Source organism: Pteropus alecto, unplaced genomic scaffold (genome assembly GCF_000325575.1).
Source record: "Pteropus alecto unplaced genomic scaffold, ASM32557v1 scaffold61, whole genome shotgun sequence".
NCBI classification, from domain to species: Eukaryota; Metazoa; Chordata; class Mammalia; order Chiroptera; family Pteropodidae; genus Pteropus; species Pteropus alecto.
Genome location: NW_006434835.1, coordinates 19,647,753 through 19,655,295, shown reverse-complemented (window position 1 = coordinate 19,655,295; position 7,543 = coordinate 19,647,753).

Sequence of the window (7,543 nt, the reverse complement as noted above, 5' to 3'; positions counted from 1 at the left end):
AACAGAGGAGCTAATCAACGTTTATAGAATATTCCCACTCAACAGCAGAATACGCATTCTTTTCAAATTCCTACAGAACATTTACCAAGTTAGGCCATATTCTGGGCCATAAAACAAACCTCAACAAATTTAAAAGAACTGAAATCAGAGACAGTGTGTGTTCTTTGACTATAATAGAATCAAAATCAGTAACAGAAAAATAATAAGAAAATCTCCAAATACCTGGAAGTTAAGCAATAAACTCTTCATTCTTAAATAATCCATGAGTCAAAGAGGAAGTCTCAAGTGAAATGGAAAAATTGTATATATATACATATTAAACTGAACAAATTCAAAATAAAACATAACATAATGTGTTAGACACCCCTAAAGCTGTGCTGAGTGAAATTTATAGCACTAAATGCATACATTAGAAAAAAGGGAAAATCTCAAATTTATAACCTAAGGTCTTACCTCAACAATCTAGAAAAAGAAAAGCAAAATAAATCCAGAGCAAGCCTAAGTAAAGAAATAAAAAATTAAAAAATAAAATTATATTTAATTAGCAAAGTAAAAAGTTGGCAATTCTTGGGTCCCAGTTTTAAAGAAATTAAGTATAGTCTGTGAAATTTCAAAGTGTAAGAACCACTGTTTTTGGTTTTCCAAGGAAAAATTAGTTCCCCAGGGGCTTGGGACTGGGAGAGAGTGTTTTTTAGAAGAGGTGGATTTAAAGCTAGTAGCTTCTAGATTCATTCAGCTCCTACTGCCCACATGCACTGTTCCTTTATTACACCTTATTTGTCCTTAGCTTTGACCCAGATTTTTCTTTGTGTGGACCTGCTTCTTCAAGAATGCAATGAACTTGGCCCACCAGAGCTGTGGTCTGTGTCCACCCCCATAGCTTAAATCCTTTGATGTTTATACTTCCCTTACTAACTGCTTGTTCATTCTCATTCAGTACGCAGAAGGGGATGTCTCCTATTTTTTCTAATGATAGTTTTGCCTGATGACTAGGGAATAGGATCACATTAATACATAGAGTGTCCCACAGAACAGGCTCTAATTTGATGATATAATTTAAAAGCTCTGTGTAACCCTAAAATATTTTCCAGGAAGACCTGCTACCCTGTCTAAAAATTCTCACTGAGTCATTGTTTAGGAGTCTTCCAGAAAAAAAGTTAAGTTTTATTAAAATTTGATATCACTGGGGAGTAGTAGCACATTGGCATAGTTTAATAGAGCTGGATAGCCCGCTATCATAAAAGAATTTACTTTGTCAATATTTTCTTATCACAGGGCCCTGGGAGAATAGGACAGGGGCAGGCAGGTTTTCATGTTGGGTTGAGACAGAATGTGCATCAGAGTTTTCTAAATAGCTTAGGTTTCCATCTGGGTAAAGTAAGTTGCTAAAAAAAAGTCATGATGTGTATGTGAGTGAGTTCAGTTTTTTTCGTTTGCTTCAACACAGAGAGGTAATGATGTTTAATAAATGACAGAAGTGAAAAGAAGATATTGCGTGCCCCCAAATGTATGGATTAAAGGCATTAGCCACAAACTCTGCCTGCTTCCCAATTCTGTCCAGGTCTGGGCTTAGTGGGAGGGGCACCCCCAGCCCTAATATCCGTGGGGATGAGCAGAGCCAAATTGAAGCACCAGTTTCAGTTTCATATATCTAAATATTTAAAAGTTATAAATCAAGCCATTGAACTATTAAGTAAAGTATGTTCTTTGTTTTTTTAACTTAACAAATATACAATTGATCCTCATTATTGTGGATTCTGTATTTTTAAATTTGCCTTCTCTCTAAACTTTATTTCTAACCCCCAAATCAATACTTGCAGCATTTTCTCAGTCATTCACAAACGTGCAGAGTGGTGAAAATTTTGTGTTGCCCAGTGTGCATGTTCTCAGCTGAGGTCAAACAAGGCACACTCTGCCTTCCTTATTGTTTTTTTCTTTAAATTGAGATATAATTGACATATAGCATTATTTAGTTTCAGGTGTACAACATAATGATTCGATATTTCTGTATATTGTGATATGATCACCATATGTCTAGTCAACATCCATCGCCACACAGTTATAATATTTTTCTTGTAATGAGAACTTTTAAGATCTTTCTCTTAATAATTCTCAAATATACAATATAGTATTATTAACTATAGTTATCGTGCTGTACTTTACATCCTTAGGAATTATTTATTTATAACTGGAAGCTTGTACCTTTTGACCCACTTCAATAATTTCATGCACCCTCTATCCCTCTCTCTGCAGCAATCACCAATCTGTTCTCTGTATCAATGAGTTCAGTTTTTTTTGTTTGTTTGAATTCAACACGCAAGTGAGATCATATGGTATTTGTCTTTCTCTGACTTACTTCACTTAGCATAATGCCCTCAAGGTCCATCGGTGTCGTCACAATGCCAAGATTTCCTTCTTTTTCTATGGCTGAATAAAATTTTATTGTATATATGTATATATCACATTTTCCTTATCCATTTGTCCATTGATGGATAAGGTGTTTCCATCATCTTGACAATTGTAAATAATGCTACAATGAACACAGGGGTGCAGTTATCTATTCAATTTAGTGTTTTTGTTTCCCAAACTGCAATTGCTAGTATATGGTAGTTCTATTTTAATTTTTTTGAGAAACTTTCATATATTTTTTATAGTGGCTGCAGCAATTTATATTCCCACCAGCAGTGCACAAGGGTTCCATTTTTTTCACATGCTTGCCCAAACTTGCTATCTCTTGCCTTTTTGATAATAGTCATTCCATCAGGTATGAGGTGATATGTCACTGTGGTTTTGATTTGCATTTCCTTAATGATTACTGATGTTGTGTACCTTTTTGTGTAGCTATTCGCCACCTATATGTCTTCTCTGGAAAAATGTATATTCATATCCGCCGCTTATATTTTAATCTGATTGTTTTGTTTTTCTTTTTTTGCTATTGAGTTGTATGAGTTCTTCATGTATTTTGGATATTAACCCCTTATTAGGTATATGATTTGTAAATATATTCTCTCATTCAGTAGGTTGCCTTTTCATTTTGTCAATGATTTCTTGCCATGCAGAAGCTTTTTAGTTTTATATAGCCCCTTTTTAAAAATTTTTGCTTAGCTGCCTTTGCTTTGGTGTCAGATTAAAACAAAATTATTACCAAAACTGATGCTAAGGAGCTTACCACCTGTTTTTTTCTTCTAGAAATTTTATGGTTTTAGGTCTTACATTCAAGTCTTTAATCCATTTTGAGTTAATTTTTGTGTAGGGTATATGATAGGGGTTCAGTTTCATTCTTTTGCATGAGGCTGTCCTGTTATCCTGACTGTTTATTAAAGACTATCTTTACCCCATTGTATATACTTGGCTCCTTTCTTGTAAATTATTTGATCATATATGTGTAGGTTTATTTCTGGGTTCTATATTCTGTTGCATTGATCTATGTGTCTGTTTTTTTTGCCAATACCATACTATTTTGATTACTCTTGCTTTGTAATACAGTTTAAAATTAGGAGCATTATACTTTTAGCTTTGTTTGTTTTTTTCAAGATTGCTTTGGCTATTTGGGGGCTTTTGTGTTTCCATACAAATTTTAGGATTGTGTTTTTCTATTTCTGTGAAAAATGCCATTGGAATTTTGATAGGAATTGCATTGAATCTGTAGATCGCTTTGGATAGTAGTATGGACATTTTAACAATATTAATTCTTCCAGTCTAAACACATGAAATATCTTTTCATTTATTCTTGTCTTCTTTAGTTTCTTTCATTAAAGTCTTATAGTTTTCAGTGTACAGGTCTTTCCTTGGTTAAATTTGTTCCTAAGTATTTTATTATTTTTGATGCAATTTTAAGTGGTATTGTTTTCTTAATTTCTCTTTCTGATAGTTCATTATTACTATATAAAAACAACAGATTTTTGTATATTGATTTTGTATCCTGCAACTTTACTTAAATTCATTTATTAGTTTTAACAGTATTTTAGAGCTTTTAGGGTTTTCTATATATACTATCAAGTCAAATAAAAATGGTAACAAGATTATTTTTCCTTCCCAATTTGAATGCCTTTGTTTCTTTCCTTTGTCTAATTGCTCTGCTAGGACTTCCACTGCTATGTTAAGTAAAAGTGTAGACAGTGGGCATCCTTGTCTCATTTAAGATCTTAAAGAAATGCTTTCAGTTTTGAGTATGGTATTAGCTGTGAACTTGTCATGTATGGCCTTTATTATGTTGAGGTACATTCTCCTTATACCCACTTTGTTGACTTTTATTATAAATGGATTTTGAATTTTGTAAAATGCCTTTTCTGCAGCTATTGATGATCACATGATTTTTGACCTTCATTTAGTTAATGTGATTAAATTGAGGTTATTGAATCTGGATTTTGGGTGGTAAACACACAATAGAATATACAGATATCAAATGATAATGTACACCTGAAAATTATATAGTTGTATTAATCAATGTTACTCCAATAAACTCAAGTAAAAATAAAAACAAATAAATAAATTGAGGTTATTGAATCATCCTTGCATCCCTGGAATAAATCTCACCTGACCATGGCATGTGATCCTTTTAATGTATTATTGAATTTTATTTGCTAATATTTTGTTGATGATTTTTGCATCTATGTTCATCAGAGATATTGGCCTGTAATTTCTTTTCTTGTGGTGTCCTTGTCTGGTTTTCATATCAGGCTAATGTTGGCCTCGTAAAATGTGTTTGGAAGTATTTGTTCCTCTTTGGATTTGTATTAATTCTTCTTTGAATGTTTTGTAGAATTCGCTAGTGAAGCCATCTGATCCTGGACTTTGTTTGTTGGGAAGTTTTTGATTATTGATTCAATCTTCTTACTAGTAATTGGTCTGTTCAGATTTTCTCTTTTTTTATGATTCGGTCTTGGTAGGTCGTATGTTTCTAGGAATTTATCCATTTCTTCAAAGTTGTTCAATTTGTTGGTGTATAATTATTCATAATAGTTTCTTATGATCCTTTGTATATCTGTGACATCAGTTGCAACAACTCTTTCATTTCTGATTATTAATTTGAGTTTCCTCTTTTTTTTTCTTGGTGAATCTAGCTAAAAGTTGTCAATTTTGTTTGTCTTTTCAAAGAAAAAGATCTTAGTTTCATTGATCATTTCTATTCTTTTAGTCTCTATTTCTGATCTTTGTTATTTTCTTTTACTAACTTTGGGCTTCATTTCTTCTTTTTCTAGTTTCCCCTTTCATTTCTGATTATTAATTTGAGTTTCCTCTTTTTTTTTCTTGGTGAATCTAGCTAAAAGTTGTCAATTTTGTTTGTCTTTTCAAAGAAAAAGATCTTAGTTTCATTGATCATTTCTATTCTTTTAGTCTCTATTTCTGATCTTTGTTATTTTCTTTTACTAACTTTGGGCTTCATTTGTTCTTTTTCTAGTTTCCTGAGGCATAAAGTTAGGTTGTTTATTTGAGATCTTTCTTGTTTCTTTTTTTTTTCAATTACAGTTGACAATATCATGTTAGTTTCAGGTGTACAACATAGTGATTAGATATTTATATAACTTATTAAGTGACCACCCCAATAAGCCTAGTACCCATCTTACACAATACATAGTTATTACAATATTACTGACTATATTCCCTATACTGTTTTATATCCCTGAGACTATTTTTATAACTGGAAATTTGTTATTTTTTTCCTCTAACTTTTCAATTACAGTTGAAATACAGTATTATAGTAGTTTCAGGTGTACAACATAATGATTAGACATTTATATACCTTAGAAAGTGATCACCTCAATAAGTCTAGTACCCATCTGACAAAATACATAGATATTACAATATTATTGACTATATTCCCCTATGTTGTACTTTAGTACAGTCCCCATGACTATTTTCATAAATGGCAAGTTGTACTTCTTAATCCTTTTACCTTTTTTACTCATCTCCCAAACTCCTTCCCATCTGGAGACCATCAATTTATTTTCCATATCTTGGTCCCTGCTGTCCTTTGTTTTTCTTGGGTGCAATCACTGCTGGTTTTCACAGCCAGACGTTATGGGGATTCATCTTCCTGGCATTGGCACTTCAGGCTGGAGAGCCTAGTGTGGGGCTGGAACCCCTTGCTCATCAGGGGTGACCTCCCATAGCTAGGATATCCCTCCCAATTCTTGATCACCACTCTGTGCATGTGGGACCTGCCCATTTTTAGTCTCTGCCCCTTCTACCAGTTTTGTAGTGGCTTCTTCTTTATATTTTTAGTTATAGGACTTCTGTTCAGTTAGTCTTCAGGTGGTTCTCGATGATGGTTGTTTTGATGTGATTATACAAGGAGGCAAGCACAGTTTACCTATTCAGCCATCTTGACCAGAAGTCCAAATTAAGTTATTCTTTAGCTATACATGGTGGTTAGCACTAATTCTAAAAAATGTCTTTAATTTTTAGTGTGGTAGTCATAATGTGTGCTTTCTTGTTAGCTTTGCAAACAATTATTTTAAATACAATATTGGTTTGGCTCAGTCCATTGGTTATTTTTCCCACCTGAAACATTCAAGAGGTTTAAGGAGTAAGATGTACAAGGCAGTTTCTCTGGGATGGCAACTCTGGGACCTCATTTTGAAGTGGCTCTGTTTATATTATTTTCCACACTTTATACAGGTGAACCATTTTTATCTTTTATACCATACTTTTACTAGACCATTTCTATGTTTAGATATATTTAGAAACATAAATACTTACCATTGTGTTATAATTGTCTACAGTATTTTAGTACAGTAACAGGTTTGTAACCTAGGAGCAATAAGCTAGAACATAATGTTTAAGTGTGTAGTTGGCTATACCATTTAGGTTTGTGTAAGTGCACTTTATGATATTTGCACTGTGACAAAAAATTGCCTAATGATTCATTTCTCAGAATATATCCCTGTCATTAAGTGATACATGACTGAGATGAACTTGATTTTCTTGTCTCTTGAGAATGTGTTTCATTTCATTGAGGCTTCCTATGTCAGGTAATCTTGGCTTATATCCTAGACATTGTGAATGTTGAATTGTAGAGATTATAGGTTACATTATTTTTCTCTCATGTATATTGTTTACTTTGTTTTAGCAGGAAATTTTCTTGGCTATGCTTGAACTTTGAACTCTGTTTCTTATGTCACTATTCAGAACTTTTGTCTTAAGCTGAGTTGCTTTGTGTCTGTTTTGCATGTGTGCTATTCAGAATGTAGGTAGACAGAATTTGAGGATTCTCTAGTTCTTGCCTTTTTAAGAATATGGTAGGTTTGTTTGTTTGTTTATTTATTTTTACACATAAATACAGCTGTTGCTGTGTGTACTATTCAGACTGCAATTATCCCAGGCTTAAAGTTTCAAAAAAGAAAGAAAGAAAGAAAGAAAGAAAGAAAGAAAGAAAGAAAGAAAGAAAGAAAGAAAGAAAGAAACTTATGGTTGAGTGCTTTATCAAACAATAAACATATATATTTTTTAGTTGACATATTTAAATAAAAAAGAAAATCACCTCTTCCCATAGCCTCTTAGCTTGTAGAGAGGCCTTTTATAATATACATGCTTTTAAAGA